Raw genomic sequence first — 17,501 nt, forward strand, 5'->3', positions numbered from 1 at the left:
ATACATCACAAATGTTTCTGAGATGGATCAGGATGAGGTCAAGCTGACACCAGTGTCCTGAGTGAGGGTGCCTCCATGTGACTTTGCTGTGGCTGCAGCCAGCAAAATAGATGTTTGAGACTGTCCGCTCACAAGAGGCACAAAGCTCAAGGACACGCTGGCTATTTTCATTGAGGCTACCTGTGCCATGTGCTGTGCATATTCCCTTTTGACTACCGCATTGTGTGTAACCTGCTAAAAATACTTAAAGCATAGATTTTAGTGGATACAAAATCAGGAGAAAGAAAAGGAGTACTTGTGGCACCTTAGAGACTAACCAATTTATTTGAGCATGAGCTTTCGTGAGCTACAGCAAATTGTACTTGCATTCCCTTTTCCTGTTATCCTCATTTTGAAGGCTTTTCAACTGCCTCTTGCACGTCAATAGATGCACACAATTTCTCCAAGAAGTTGGAAGCTTTGATTAGTTCTGAAACATGAAAGATTTCTGTTTTCTTTGATATACCAAAGATATTCTCTCTTTGGCCATCAACAGTTTCCACTTCAAGATCTGTCCAATCAGCCTGCAAAACAGAATAGCAAAAGGCTTCTGGGGATATGTGTCTCTGTTAAAATAACCCGCCTCCCCTCCTTACTACTAATATGGTTGCTTGATTTCATTAAAAGGGCCTCAATCTTTCTTTCCAGATGTTTTAAAGTGATAGCCAGATGAAGGCAAAAGTGTTTAAAGTGTTACAAAGTTTTAAAAGTGTTGTGATGTTCACTGGTGATGTTCTTTCTAAGTAAAGGGATATTTCCAATAATTTGCAATAGGTCTTTTTCTCTTGAATTTTACATTCCCTATTACAGATGCAGTTTATACGGCTATCTTAAGGTGTTGGAATGTAAAATACTCAAGAGCTTTTCCAGGGATTTTATATATGGCATAGGGTTTATTGTATTTCATTGATAGTTGTATGCTGGTTGATGAATGAGCAGGCAGTAAAAATATGCTTTTGAAATGTTAGAGGCATAAAGTGCCCTATTACAAGATATGTTCTTAAATTTCCAAAAAAAAAGACAAGGTGCAAAGATTTATAATATGAAAGTCATTTTTCTCCATGCAATAATAATGAATTTAAGGAATAATGAGCTGGGTTACTCCATGAATAATCTGTAATCACTGCATATCTGACTGTACTCAAAACACAAGTAGACCCAATAGACTTGGACATATCTATAGTGTTAAGACAACAGCTGTGAGTAATGAAGAAAGGTGCCTGCTTGAGGAAATAATACACTGCTTGTAAATATAATACAAGAAGGACAAGAACAGCTATTTAAAATGTGTGACAATGAATAGTCCAGGAATTATTACAATTGGTGTCAAAGTATTTCCCAGGGCAAGAAGCTTTAACTCATAATCAGAATTTAGCAAACTTGTCACAATCATTTTAGTCAATGAACTTAACCTTGTCTCTTTTCAAATTTCTGCAAACATTTTGATTAACATTTACTCTCATTATTTGTAACTTCGCAATATTATTCTTAAAAATATTCACCAGTCTGTGGGCTGTTTGTAAAACTATTTTCTTCTATTATGTCTTCTTTGTTTGTGGCGTGCGATTGGTCACCTAAATCATATGATATTGTTTCTGTTTCCTAAAATTTTAGGAACAAGGGACCAGCACTTCTTACAGGACTACAGAGATATCATGCGGTATTATATAAAGATATGATATCACTAAATCTGAGGGAAAAAATGGGAATAATGCAAGTCCATTTCTATTGGGCCTGAATGTCCAGGGGTGGCTAGTACAAATGTCAACACTGTACACAATTTTCTCCAGAGCACTATCCATAAGTGAACATCACAAAGCAGGGACTATTGAGTTAGTACCCACTTTTTTTTTTAAGCATGATCTAATGAATCTCCAGCACTTCCTGGTCAGACAGGCTATTTAATCAAAAAGGAAGTACACTCACAAAAGGTAGCTTGGAAAAGATTATTTGGACACCATCATCTTCTGAACTATGTTAATTCAGATCTGATGATGAGCTTGGAGGGTTGTGTGAAGGCCAGAAGTGGGGATTCAGGAAAGACTTATTTCAGGATGTGGTCCCCATAGAGTATGGCTTGTAATTGTGTAATGATACCCCATATGGTCTCCAGTGTGAAGTAGTAGGTGACAAATGGGGGTGTACAGTGGGAGGAGTTTTTATTTCTGTATTGAAGCAGGTTCTTATGGGGATGTTTGGGTGGCCCATTTCATGGTGTGATCTATTTCTCTGGTGGCGTGCCCTTATTTGGTGAAGCCAGTTTTGAGTGTGTATCCTGCACTTGCTCCTTGGATCATAACAGATTATTCTGTTCCAAGCCATTCAGCAGTGCAGTGTACTCTGAATACATTCTGTGGGAGGAGTTAGTGCACTGAGTTTAATGTAGTCTGTGTTAAACAGAGCTGCTCAAGTATCAGAATTCCCATCCTTCAGGAAGTTTTGATATTCTGAAACATGTTTTCATCCCAAATCAGGATGAAAAGTCAAAGTATACATTTTTTCACAAAGTTCTTGAAAATTTTAATTTGGAAATGACATGTCATTTAGACATTTTTTTCAGTTCAGCTGTGTTGAAATGTTTTGATCAAATGTTTCATTTATCTGTAAACCTAATTGAAATATTTTGTTTCGTCTCAGTTTGACATTGAACTATGTCTGCCTGAGCTGCTGTGGTCCCTCATGGGAACCAAACTTTGGATCCTTCATCTTCATGGTCTTCTATGGGCTGGGCTCACTGTCTGGACTACCTTTCCCATGGTGCAGCTGTGGTCCTGCAAGTCCCCTGATGCAATGTGTCTGTTCAATGCATAGGGTGCTTTCAGGTGGTTACAGATTAATGTCAAACTGACCTGAATCAAAACATATGAATTCAGACTGACAAAGTATCAAATGAAGTGCATTTCATTTGTTGTTCACACTGCGTAACCTCCGATTCAGGTTTCTTGTCTCCCCCCTCAAATAAGTGTGTCACCTTGTGAGATGCTACTTGAAAGTTGCTCAGCCCCAATACAATTGCCTAAGGCATTTTACTAATTATGCGACTGCCCTGCATTAAGCAGTATTTCCAGAGGATTCACAAATATTAGCCTCATCTTGTTGAGGGGTTTCAGAGACACAGATGGCTAGATTGTTCCTATGTTGTAAGTAAAGCACCCCTGTACCACCCTACTGGCTCCCCAATTCATGGGGAATCATGGGGCAGAGGGATAGTTCAGTGGTTTGAGCATTAGCCTACTAAACCCAGGGTTGTGAGTTCAATCCTTGAAGGGGCCATTTAGGGATCTAGGGCAAAAACTGGGGATTGGTCCTGCTTTGAGCAGGGGGTTGGCCTAGATGACCTCCTGAGGTCCCTTCCAACCCTGATATTCTATGTATACTGCTATATCCCTTTAAGGGGTGAAGCACATTCACTCAGGTATGGTCAGAAAAATACTCTGCTAGATGTACATTTTTATACACACTTTCTCCCATTCTTTAAAAATCAGCAATGTAAGATAATGAGCTCTAGTTGATTCTAGTGCTAGGAAAGGAAGAAATGTAAAGGAAGAATGAGGTTTTTATGGGTCAGCCAGCATTCAAAGGTTCTAAAATTGTCCCAGGTGCCAACAATATTTGTAAAGAAATGTAATTTTTTCCCCCCGAAGGTCCAGGAAGACCATTTATAAAAAAGGGAAGGACCCAGACTCATGTGCTTCCAAAAGGTCAAAATCTTCTAAAAATGTGTGAGATTCTGTATGATTAAAGGTGACTGTTACATCACTGTTACACAATTGCAACAAATCTTGCAAAGTGTATTACATAAGGTGTCAATGGAAAAGTTACCGTCTATAGCATATGATTATCCTGATTAAATCCATGTATCATCTTTGTATCTAAAGTTATGAATATTCGCTATGTATTTGTATTCTCCTACATGTGTGGTGTTCCTCGGTGACGCCCTCAAAATAGATTTACATCAGGGCCAGACAGCTATGTGTTGATGGCCTATTAAAGACACTCAGCTGACAATGGACCATTGAAGAAATTCATCCCACCCAGTAAGCCTTTCCTGTGGATGCCTCAAAAAGAATATGGGCAATGGCTCCTTTGAAAGTCAGCAAAGCATGTAAAGACATGTGACATGCTCATGTGACCTCGATTCCATCTTGGGCCAGTAACTTTCCATGCACCTGGGCTGTGGGCTTTGTTTTGAACAATAAATTTCCATGCACATGGAAAAGGATACAAAAGACCTCTGAGACACCTCCATTTTACCTCTTTCCTGCTCTAATTCACTGGACTGTGGATTTACAACTAAAAGGAGCATCTTGAACTATGAACTAAGGACCTTCCAATCTTTTGGAACTTACCAGAGAGACTTTTGCAAACTAGCAGTCTATTCCATCACTGCTACAAACCTGATATAAGGACTTTGCAATCATTCATATGTATATGATCTATTACCATTTATAACTTTTTTCTTAATAAATATTAAGCTAGTTTATGAAGGATTGGCTGACAGCATGGTATATGATAAGATCTGAGGTTCATATTGACCTGGAGATAAATGTCTGATCCTTTGGGATTAGTAGAACCTCATATATGGTGAAATGGGTTTTCAGTACTCCTTCACTATATTAGAATTGATTGTTTGGATGGGAACCAAGGGCTGGAATACCTAAAGGGGACTGTGTCTTCTCTTAAACCAGTGTGGTACTACAGAAGCTTTTTTGTTACTGGTGTGGTGAATCTTATTATGGAATAAGACACCAGTTTTAGGGGATTGATAGTCCTATTTCTTGCAATTTGCCCTGACTGTGGTATTCAAAGTGTGGCCATCCAGGCACCTGGTCAGAATGTGACTAGTAAAACCCTATGCAATGTCATAACTTAGGTCTGAAATACACTTTCTACTCATTACCTCAGAGAGCAGACAGGCTTTATTAAAAAGCAAAGCTCAGCCAGCAGTATCTGCAGAGGACTTAGTTAATTTGCTTTGCTCTGAAATCTAAGAGTCTTACATTAATGCTAACAATGAGTGCCAAGAAAGCTTTTGATTTGATTGAGATTTAATGATTCACGTTTTGAAGGCATATGGTTTGAAAAAAATAATTGCTCACTAGGAAGATTTTTGGACCGTATTTTGTGGATTCTCTCGATGTAAACCTATATCTTTTAGGCCTAAAGCCCATATTGTCACTAATTTTAAAAGATTAGGCTTTTGCTTTACAGGACTGTTAGGGAGTAGACTAGGCCAGCTGCTTTTGCCTTTTTCATGTAATGGAGTTTCTTGCTTTGAGGAAATAGTTTTGTCATAACACATGATAGGATAGGTACATGTAAAGGTTGTCCCTCTATATAGACTACAGTATGTTATTTGCTAATGCAGCTTTAAAAGGTCACTCACAAAATTGACCTAGACAGAGCAGTGGCCACCTACAATGGATCATAACATGAGATCTGAAATTTCACATTGAGAGACAGGCCTATTATTTGATAATACCATACTAAAAGTGTTGCTAACTTAGAGTGAAGGTTATTCAGTGCATATCCTATCAACATGATCACTAAAAACATAAAGGTCACCAGTTAAGACACTCCAAACATCAACACAATCCTCAAGTCACATGACTTACCATCCAAATATGACAGGTTTCAGAGTAACAGCCGTGTTAGTCTGTATTCGCAAAAAGAAAAGGAGTACTTGTGGCACCTTAGAGACTAACCAATTTATTTGAGCATGAGCTTTCGTGAGCTACAGCTCACTTCATCGGATGCATACTGTGGAAACTGCAGCAGACTTTATATATACACAGAGAATATGAAACAATACCTCCTCCCACCCCACTGTCCTGCTGGTAATAGCTCATCTAAAGTGATCCTCAGGTGGGCCATTTCCAGCACAAATCCAGGTTTTCTCACCCTCCACCCCCCCACACAAATTCACTCTCCTGCTGGTGCTAGCCCATCCAAAGTGACAACTCTTTACATAATCAAATGGCCCACCTGATGATCACTTTAGATAAGCTATTACCAGCAGGACAGTGGGGTGGGAGGAGGTATTGTTTCATATTCTCTGTGTATATATAAAGTCTGCTGCAGTTTCCACGGTATGCATCCGATGAAGTGAGCTGTAGCTCACGAAAGCTCATGCTCAAATAAATTGGTTAGTCTCTAAGGTGCCACAAGTACTCCTTTTCTTCATCCAAATATGAATATGCCAAAATAAGTCACTCCAGAACAAGCTCCTCCCAAGGGAGTCAGTCCAGGCAGTTGGGCTCAGAATGGGCAGTTGGACTGTGTTGGCTTACTCCTTCCTCAGTCCCATAGCCCACACCCATTTCTCTGGTTGTGCTGCAAAGCACAGCTCCCTACTTTCATGCACCCTCCCCATCACTCCTACTCCTTTCACCTCATTCTACATAGAGATAATTTTAATCATAGATTCACAGATACTAAGGTTAGAAGGGATCATTATGATCATCTAGTCCGACCTCCTGCACAACGCAGGCCACAGAATCTCACCCATCCACTCCTGCGAAAAACCTCTCACCTATGAAGTCTAGTCTGACAGTCCTACTAAAGATCATTGGAACCAGACTCCACTCTGATGAACCACAGGAGTTTCCCCAGATGAAGATATATACAAAGTAGGGCTGTAAAATAATTACAAAAATTAATCACAGTTTTAATTGCACTGTTAAACAATAGAATACCATTTCAATATTTTTGGATGTTTTCTATATTTTCAAATATATTGATTTCAATTATAACACAAAATACAAAGTATGAGTGCTCACAATAAGGGATGCTGCACCAACACCTCAGTTCCTGCCAACCTTGGCTGAAAATCTGGTTAGATTACCTGGACTCTGAGGAAGAGGGGAAAGTGGGTGGGGTGTGTGAAACGTGTTGTCCATCACGAAGAAATCTGGTTAAAGGTAAGTAACCGTCATTTCTTTTTCACATGACCTCTGAACATTTCCGATATGGGAGTTTAGGAAGTAGTTTTCCCAGAAAGGTGGGAATGAGGAGGAGGACTAGTTAAACAGCAGATGGAGTACTGTTCTGCCAAAGTGTACATCAGACTTAAAGACCAGATCAAGGAAATAACATTTCACAAACATATAGATAGAGCTCTAAGTGGCTACTCTGTCTATCTGCAACAGAAATGTTTCAAAGCCAAACCATATGTGGCACTTTGTTACAAACTGAATTTTCCCTAGAACACAGCTGTATAGGTTTTCTTAAAACACTTCTCAGTGTAGAAAAATTGCTGGATTGTTTTTCCCCCTAAAGAAAATTAGAGGAATCAGGGAAAAAAGCATAATGAATCCTCTTCCCCTAGTTGAGGAGCAAGGCATCTCACATGGAGCTGGTGTCTATTCCTGCTCTCGAGAAATTTTGTTGGCATTTGTTGTTGTGCTTTATCACTAACAGGTCTATGTCCAGCTGATTGCATTTGATGAAGACTGAGTCTGCTACAGCATCCTTCAAATATGACCAATGTTGATCTGGTTGGTTTCTGCTCTGTTGGTCTGCTAGTATGCTGTCTTTCCCTGCTAAGTGACTAGCCATGGGATAAATGTATCATTCCCACAGAGCCCTTCCCTTCCTTGCCTAATTGACTGAAATGACTTCCACCCTCACTTCCTTGTTGACATAAAACATTGCTGTGTTGTTGCCTGTAACCGCTCACACTACTCAGCCTTGAAGTTAGGGAAGGAAAGGGTCCAGCAGCTTTCCCTCAATTCTGAAACACATCTGCAGCTTCTGTTATCAGAAGTTCCAGTGGCCATGCATGCTGAAGTCCTGATGATGTGCTCCTCACCCGAGACTGGGAGTATCTGAGATCACCATGACAGAGGGAGAAAGAGGATTGAAAGATAGCTCTCTGCTGGCATTTTCATTTTTTTGTTTGCCACGAAAGCCACTTGAGTGCCACTTTGGGCAATGAAAGTCACATGCATGTGGTCTACATTGGGTGTACAGAATTTGCCAGTCAGGGTTGAAGTGATCTCATTCTTAAATCATGGTAATGGGGTTACATAAATTGCTAATACCATAAGGTCTATCAGCCTGAGGAATAATGTCGCCTGTTGAAGTGAACTCTCCTGCAGTGACTGACTGTTGCACTGCAGGGTCTCATAAATCCGTGTTCTTGGAGGAAGACTTTACCTTGAGTCAAATTCAAAACTGATCCAATAAAGGTTATATTGAGGTCAGGATCAGTTTGGGACTTTTTACAGCAGATAAGCAGCTACAAGCTCTGAACAATTTGGATGTTACCTCTGTACTCCAAGAGATCTGCCTAGGATGTTGCTCTTGTCAGCCTATCATCTAAATGAGGGTAGATCTGGATGCCCTGCTTTCCTCAGGTGAGTTGCTGCTACCGATTGGGCATTTCATGAATACCCAAGGCACTGTGGAAAGGTCAAATGAGAGGACTTTGTTTTAGTAGAGTTATTATCCTATTATGAATTTTTGGCATTTTCTGTGGCTGATGCCAATATGTAAATAAGCATCCTTCAAGGTGAGAGTCCAAAAACAGTCATGAAGGGGAAAAGAAAGGAATAAGAGACCCAGGATGATCATGTGGAATCTGACCTTCTTGATAATGAGTTGAGTTCCCTGAGGTCCAGGATTGGATGAAGCTCCCATCCCTTGTTTCCCCAAAATTCAGCAGGAACTTCTTCTGTTGTCTCCAGGAGTAAGAGATTTCACCTGTTCTCTTGGCATTTTCTCATGAGAAAGATCCCTGAAGAGGAACAGGTGGAAGGGTGGAGAATTGAATGTCAGCCTCCTGAATAATTTATAGGATCCATAGATCTACTTTATTCTAATCCATCCATCTGAAAGTTTGGTAGTTAGTCTTCAAAGTTTGGGGAAGTGTACACAGTGGTTACAACTAAGTTTAGGTAGTCCATCATACTGTCAAATTTGAGGCCTTGAGGTGGATTGGCCAGATTGTTGGGAACACTGGGGCATGGCCACTAGGTAACTCGAGGGGATGGAAGACCACGAGTGTCGATGAAGCCCCCTCGCACTAGGCCCCGGTGTCCTTGGCCCCCCCCCTCCTGCCTGGAGGCACTCGCAGCAGCTCTGCGTGCTAGGCCCAAGTGTCCTTGGCCCCCCCGCCTGGAGGCACACACAGCAGTTATGCTGAGAATCTGCAACAGTATGTTGCAGAGTCAGACTGCCTGAAACTAAGCAAGGCCAAACAGGGGAGATATGGAAGAACAATGCTGAATAAAGCAGCTTTATGTATAGTTTAACAAATGATACAGAGAATCAGGGAACTAGCTGGGAACTGGATTGGCTGGCTATATGGATACTTGGAGCAGCTTGCTATTGGATAAGTATGCTGGGAAAAAGGATGTATAAAAGCCTGTGTAACTTCCTGCTCTGTTGTACAGGATTTGAGATTCAAATCTCCCTGTACCTTTTTGAAGCTTCAAATAAACTTTTCTGCTTCTCCACCCCGTTGTGATTATTGGGTGTAGCACACCGGGTAACGAACCAACTCAAGCTGTTGTTCAGCCTCTCGGCACTGGGTGCCGGCAACAGCTTTTGGCGTCCCTGGGTGGGCTCGAGGCTGCAATTTAGCCTTGCCCGGACCCCTCCTGGAGGTCGAGGATTGCGGCGAGAACCGACGCCCAGCGCGCACCGGTGAGTTCATCGGGGGCCTCGGAGGAGACGCGATTTAATCGACCCCAGAGGGCACAACGGTGCAACGCACTCATATAGTGGAGAAGCTGTTGTGGACGGCGGTGAAGAACCGGTCCCTTAGACGTGGGGGAGGAGCAGCTGCAGGCCACGGTGAAGAACCGGACCCTTGGATAAGGTAGGAACCTTTTAAAATCCGGATTATATGCTCTGTTGGAACCTGGGGACGCCCAGAGTTACCCTGTAGGTATGGGACAGGGACAGAGCTCAGAGGTTAGGGCACGGTGTACGCCCCTAGAGTGCATTCTAGCAAACTGGAAGGTATTTGGTGCGGATCCGATGACTAAGAGCCAATTAAAACGATTCTGTACAGTTGACTGGCCTCAATATCAACTAGAGGACCAGGAGTGGTGGCCACCAGGAGGGTCAATTAATTACAACACAATCCTCCAATTAGTTTTGTTTTGTCAGTGAATGGGTAAATGGAATGAATATTTGTATGCACAAGCGTTTATGGCTTTAAGAAATAAAACAGAGCTGTAATTCTGCAAAGTTGTAATTTGACTCCGACTGGTTCGGTAGCAGCTAATGTTAGTCTCCAGACCCCCACCCCCACTGTAATGGAAGAGCCGGTGTCCCCTTCGGCCCCCACACCCCCACCGTATAAGGGTAGGATGCCTCGGGTTACAGAGATTGTCCCCTCGGTGGTACTCTATCCTTTGCTTACTGAGACTGTTGTGGCTTGCCCAGGGGCAGACGGACGTCAGGCTACCACTATGCAAGTTTACATCCATGTGCCATTCAATCCAATAGACTTAGCAGCTTTTAAAACACAGGCTGGGGGATTCTCAACGAACCCAAGCAGGTTTATTTCAATCTTTGAGGGGTGCCTCAGTAGTCACAAGCCGATTGAGACGACTGTAATATCCTCCTGAGAACCCTGTTGTCTGAGGTGGAGGGGGATCAGGTTACAGCTAAGGCAAGGGGAGCGTCAGCTTTCAAGCGAAAGAAAGGAAGCTATCTGTCAGGTTCCTACCCCAAGTAACCGTAAGCGGCTCAGGGCATTTCTGGGTATGGCAGGCTTTTGCAGGATATGGATCCCAGAGTTTGGACTGTAGGCTAAACCCCTGTACGACTGTGTAAAAGGACCAGATCATGACCCCTTCTATTGGACCCCAGAGGCTGACAGGGCATTTAAAATCCTGAAAAGAAAATTGATGGAAGCCCCGGCTCTGGGCCTGCCAGATCTCTCTAAGCCGTTTCAGTTGTATGTACATGAACGAAGGGGGGTGGCCCTAGGAGTGCTTACACAGCTGTTAGGAGCGTGGAAGCGTCCTGTGGCTTATTTTTCTAAGCAATTGGATCAGGTTGCAAAGGGTTGGCCGGCATGTTTACGGGCGGTCGCAGCTACTGCCCTATTGCTTGAGGAAGCCGAGAAGCTAACATTAGGAGGGGTTATGCAAATCTATACTCCCCATATGGTCCGAGCCTTATTGGATGCAAAGGGAGGGCTTTGGCTCACCCAGGCTCGGATTGCTCGGTACCAGGCTAAGCTGTTAGAGAACTCTGAAGTCACCCTACAGCCTTGCCCCTCCCTTAACCCAGCCACTCTCTTGCCAGAAACAGAGGAACAGAAACATGACTGTTTAGAGATCATAGATGTCCAGTACTCCAGCCGTCCGGATTTAAAGGATGTACCTCTCCCAAATGCAGATCATGAGTGGTACACTGATGGTAGCAGTACTGTAATAGATGGGCAAAGGAGGGCGGGTTATGCTGTTGTGACCCTCCATGACACTGTGGAAGCTGAAGGTTTGCCTGCTGGGACCTCTGCCCAGCTTGCCGAACTAATAGCCCTGACCCGTGCACTTGAACTGTCAAAAGGAAAGCGGGTCAACATTTTTACTGATTCAAAGTATGCTTTTGGTGTGCTGCATGCTCATGCTGGCCTATGGAAGCAAAGGGGAATGCTGACAGCCCAAGGCTCCCCAGTCAAGTACGGGCCCCAAATCCTCCGGCTCCTAGAAGCCATACAACTCCCCTCGGAAGTGGCGGTGGTACACTGAAAAGCCCATCAAAGGGAGGATCAAGATGTGGCCAGAGGTAACGCCCGGGCAGATAGAAAGGCTAAGCATGCTGCCACCCTGCCATCCCCTCAGACTGAGAACGCCCATATGCATGCCCTTATCCCATCAGTAGGGGAGCTTCCAACCCCTCAGTACTCTGGGGAGGAGAGACGAGAGACAGCTAACTGACAAACTCGGTCTCCGGGAAAAGGAGGGATGGCTCCATTCCCCAGAAGGGAAGGTCCTCTTACCAAAGGGCCTAATCCGGCCAGTGCTGCAGAAACTACATCAAACCACTCATGCTGGCAGGGAAACACTTATCCAGCTAATGGGAAAATACTTTATCACTTCCGGACTCTGACCCCTGGCTGCCCAGGTACAAGCGGACTGCTTAGTCTGCCAAAAGAATAACCCCCAACCGGGACATCCTGTGCCACCAGCTGCCCTAGAACCCACTCCGGGCCCCGGACAAGTGTGGCAAATAGACTTTACTGAGTTTCCCCGGACCCAAGGGTTCAAATATCTCCTTGTTATAGTGGATCAGTTCAGCGGATGGCCAAAAGCCTTCCCATGCCGTAACTGCACTGCCAGGACAGTGGCCCTCAAGTTTGTTAAGGAGCTCATTCCTCGCTTTGGACTCCCCCTGTGGATGGAATCTGACAATGGGACACACTTCACGTCAAAAATCATTCAAAGCATCTCACATGCCTTACAGATCCCCTGGAAACTCCATACGCCCTGGAGACCGCAAGCCAGTGGTGTAGTGGAGCGTACCAATCAGACCCTTAAACGGCATCTCTCAAAAGTGTGCCAAGAAGCCTCACTGCGATGGCCTGATGCTTTGCCCCTCGTCCTACTCCATATCCGCGTTCTCCCAAAGGGTAGATTAGGGCTCAGTCCCTTTGAAATTATGTTTGGAAGGGCATGGCCCATGAATGGCACCCCGGTTCTGTCAGGGGAATGGGAGTTGGGTAATGTTTTTTTGTCACAGTATATGTGTTCCCTGTCTGCTGTTCTCTTGTCTCTTCACAGGTATACCAAGGATTCCCAGCCTCTCCCCTTGGACTCTCCCGTTCACTCCTTACAGCCCGGTGACTCTGTGCTTGTTCGCACCTGGAAAGACGAGCCTCTCCAGGAAAAGTGGAAAGGACCCTATACCGTCCTGCTGACCTCCCATACAGCGGCAAAGATCGAGGGCCACAAGAACTGGATCCATCACTCTCGTCTGAAGGCAGTACCCGCCCCCTCGTCAGCAGAACAGTGGACCGTCCAACCTGCTGACTCCTCATCTAGTGACGATCTCGGGCTAAAGCTACTGTTTAAAAGACACAAATAGCGGGCACCTTAATGCTAAAATGGGCCCACCCAGGTATTGAAGACCTTGGGTTGGGAAGACTCTGGTAATAATTAATTGGGTAACATTATTATTTTTTGTATTGGTATTTCCAAACTGTGCATATCGGGAGCATAACTCCTTTGTTTTGCTTGCGCACCAAGTTGCTAATTTAACAAACCAGACTGATTGCTGGGTGTGTGCTCCAACTCCACTATCCCCCAAAACGGGAATGCCCCTTGACATGCTGCCCTTGACCCTAGCAGAATTAGCCACCACCAAAGAGCAGGAAAGAACGAACTCACCGTTCTGGAACAAGACCTCTTTACAGCAAGCCACCTATCAGGACCAGGAGTATTCAGTTGCAGTACTCACTGAGGGAGTGTTATGTTTTACCCGAAACCAATCTGATCCCTATGGGCATCCTGTGGGAAAGAGCTCCTGTGTTATTACACAGTGGGCTGATGGGTATTATGCTGTGCTGTATCATGTGTCAGGGCCCTTTTGCAAAAGTTAATAAGTCATTCTCTTCAGGGCTATCACAAAGTGCTTATGCAAAGTCATATTGTAAAGAAATAAGTAGCCCAAGTGAGAAAACTCAGAGCCAAGGCTGTTGAGTGTTCTCAAAGGGGGGAGTTGTTGGGAACACTGGGGCATGGCCACTAGGTAACTCGAGGGGATGGAAGACCACGAGTGTCGATGAAGCCCCCTCGCACTAGGCCCCGGTGTCCTTGGCCCCCCCCCTCCTGCCTGGAGGCACTCGCAGCAGCTCTGCGTGCTAGGCCCAAGTGTCCTTGGCCCCCCCGCCTGGAGGCACACACAGCAGTTATGCTGAGAATCTGCAACAGTATGTTGCAGAGTCAGACTGCCTGAAACTAAGCAAGGCCAAACAGGGGAGATATGGAAGAACAATGCTGAATAAAGCAGCTTTATGTATAGTTTAACAAATGATACAGAGAATCAGGGAACTAGCTGGGAACTGGATTGGCTGGCTATATGGATACTTGGAGCAGCTTGCTATTGGATAAGTATGCTGGGAAAAAGGATGTATAAAAGCCTGTGTAACTTCCTGCTCTGTTGTACAGGATTTGAGATTCAAATCTCCCTGTACCTTTTTGAAGCTTCAAATAAACTTTTCTGCTTCTCCACCCCGTTGTGATTATTGGGTGTAGCACACCGGGTAACGAACCAACTCAAGCTGTTGTTCAGCCTCTCGGCACTGGGTGCCGGCAACAAGATGAAAACAGTGCCCTCTGGAGGCCCACCTTCTAGAGTTTTCAACTGATCCAGGCTGCACTATAAGCACATTCCATGAGTAGGAATGTGGCACACACACTTGAAACATATTATTTTGTTTTATGGGTTCAACAATGTACAATGTACAAATGTACAATCTGGATCCAAACTTCTCCATATTTCAGTGAAGTTCAGATCCACAGTTTGGCCCTATTATCTGATCGACTCAGATTATTAACTGATCGACTCAGTTGCAAACTTGAAGATGTGAAACCAGACTCCAATGTTTGAATCTAAGTTTTTGGGTCATGTGCAACAATAGCGTCTTTTCCTTGACTTCAGTAGGCTTTAGATCATCCCCTCTCATTGTATGCTGTATATTTGCTTTTAAATCTTCTTACAGGTATTTGTTTCTCATCTTATGATTAGTTGAAAGCATTATCATTTACATACCTTAGAGATGCATTCCTTTAATTAAAATGTACATAATAAGAGAGAGCCTCTCACCCTACAGAGGAGCTACAGCTGGAGAGCACTTGATTAAAAAGGCTTGTCAGGGCATTTTCCCCAAGGGCTGCTCAACTCTGTAATTCACATCCTCTCTAGTCCACAACATTCAAAATCTTCAGTGCATGTTGTAAGACATCTATTTTTCAGGGTTTGAGGTAGTACAGAGATGGCTGAGGGCTCATACGCTTTGCGGAGGGTTGGTGTGCTTAGGGAGGATGTGGTATTGTTAAGGCACTTTGGTTTAGGCCCGCTTTTTCAAACATAGTTGCCTGAAATTGGGAATCTAAATATAAATGTAGTCGTATACTCAAGTGGCCTGATTTTCAATGGTGTTTAGAACTCACAGCTTCCAAGGGCAATAGTGGATGTTCAGCATCTATTAAAAAACCCAAGGTAGATTTGTACAAAAGCAGATGCATAGCATTTTTTGTAATATCAGATGCATCTTTAGTCAAAATGTGCATTCCCTCACCCATACGTAACATAATGTGTGGTAACTTAGTGCCACCCTCCACTCAACCAGTGGGTTTATTTCAGTGGTGCTGTATGTATAAGGATTGTGATATGCTTTAGGAGCCTTCAGATTTAAAAATATAAAAATATTTTGTTACTTACAATATTTAAATTTACAATCTACTTTTTAATACAGTATACTTCCTATCAGGGCATTCATTTGTGGCCAAGCATTTTGTGTTTGAATGAGGCATATTTCAGTAAAGACTTCTAACAACAGGGATCAGTGAAGTTGGAAATGAAAATACTGCTTCATTCATTCGGAAGCCTAAACAGAAGATACCATTACACGGTAACTTATCTTCAATGTAACTTTAAAGCTTTTTTCCCCCTCTGCAAAGCATGTATTTCATTATGTTTCACTATATATGTTCTCATGTGATTTGAGGTGCTCTCTACAACTATTTGTATAAAATCATTTTTGAAAGGCATTCCTATTTAGAGTATTTTATTGACTATATAATATACTAAGATGTTGCTAAAATGCACATTAGTAAAAATGTAGCTGTACTGTGTATAAACACTTCCATGACAAGACAAGTCTTCAGGCAAATAGGGACTTGTTTAATCAAAGAAACAAGTCTTCTAGACAGCACCTTTGATTTTAGGGATGCCAAGTATTGCAGTCATTTCAAAGTAAACCCAGTCAGCATGTTTTTTCACTGTAGTCAGGGCTTGGGGAGCAGACTGCCCCAACTGTTAGCAAGTTTTGATAATATGGAGCCAGATTCAGCAATAGCATACCCGGGGCAATTACCACTGAATTACTATTAATGTGTTGTGTCCAAAAGTATGCTAGCACCTAAAATGCCCTGAAGACCATGCTATCTAAAGACCCAGTTCCCCAATCAGATTTATGTGGGTGGACCTCTTCATAGGGATCCCTGTTGATGTCTACATGCGTATAAGTGTCTACCTGCATGGATCAGATTGCAGAATCTAGCCCTAATTTCACACAACACAATGACAGGACAAGCAAAACAGTCGATAAAACTGGGGATCATAATCATAAGATTAAAGAGGTTACTCAACAAAGCTGTGCGTACAGCATCGCCAAACAAGGTTTTTTCTTCCATGTGAAATAAAGTGTCACAGCTGCTTCATTTCTTTTAGATGTCACAGTCGATAGGGGTTTTAAGAAGGGAATCTGAATGAGGGTGGTAACCTGGTGAACCAGAAAAATTTAGTAATTAGAGGATCAAGTGAAAAAAAAGGGTGTGTAGATGGCTGTGTCAGAAGACTTTAGAAGCTTGGTTTCCTTACACTTCATCTGAATTTGGTTCCATGCACATATTTTTTTAAAAATACAGACTATATCAGATACATTTCCTTCCTGGGACAGCCTCCAAATATTCTGCATTGATTATCTGGTGCATTCTGGACTAGTGGGGACCAGCCACAAATTTAGAATATGTTAGAGATTCTTCTGGAAACAAAACCAATAAATAATGGGCCTTTATTATTTGTGGTAATTTGGAAAAGCCAGAGAAGACCTATTTGTTTAAGAAAAATTTGCTGGAACAATATAAACACTCAAATTTTATGTTATGCCTGCTAATTTTGTTGGTTTTGTTTTGTTTTTGTTTTTTTTGATAACCAGACATTTTGCTGCAGCTATTACAATCATTAATGCCCGGGGTTCCCACTGTCAGCCCCACACATGGCAGGGCTCCTGTTGTCAGCTGCCCAACTGATAATGTGGTGAAAGCCTGTGATAGGGTGGACTAGGCCCCATGCTGGAGGCCTCAGAGAGGAGCAGAAGAGAAGTCCTCCTAGAAGTCCTAGCCTAGAGTGCTTACAGGGAAGCTGCCAATGAGGGCCCAGCAGGCTCAATAAAAGGAGCTGCAGGGCCAGAGTCAGTCAGTTGCTGCCTGGAGTTGCAGGAGACTGGACTTTGTTCCTGGCTGGCTGAAAGAGCAGCAGGACCACAGAGAGCTCTGTCCTGTCAGGGACAAAGAAATAGCTCCTGGCTGGCTGCTGAGGCTGAATTAGGACTGAGTTCAGGGAGAGACACAGGAAGAGTGGCTCCAGGGAGGAAGCCCTGTGAGTATGGCCCCATACCAGGGCTGGGATAAGTTAAAGAGTATGTACCCTGAAAAGGGTTTGTTCAGTTTCACATACAGATGGTGTGTGAGAGTTGGCTGGAGGGCTGAGTCACT

At 43.4% G+C, this 17,501-nt stretch overlaps 2 long non-coding RNA genes across 3 annotated transcripts in view; one reads left to right on the forward strand and one right to left on the reverse strand.

The window, feature by feature from the left end:
• LOC142070750 (uncharacterized) overlaps positions 1-17,501 on the reverse strand; it is a 137,205-nt gene that overhangs the window by 91,442 nt on the left and 28,262 nt on the right. The gene's annotated exons all lie outside the window — the stretch shown is intronic.
• Positions 8,991-14,231, forward strand: LOC142070980 (uncharacterized). Its single transcript, XR_012666935.1, has 2 exons — positions 8,991-9,862; positions 12,783-14,231. It is a non-coding gene; the product is annotated as an uncharacterized LOC142070980 (long non-coding RNA).

This window comes from Caretta caretta, chromosome 2 (genome assembly GCF_965140235.1).
Source record: "Caretta caretta isolate rCarCar2 chromosome 2, rCarCar1.hap1, whole genome shotgun sequence".
Taxonomy (NCBI): domain Eukaryota; kingdom Metazoa; phylum Chordata; order Testudines; family Cheloniidae; genus Caretta; species Caretta caretta.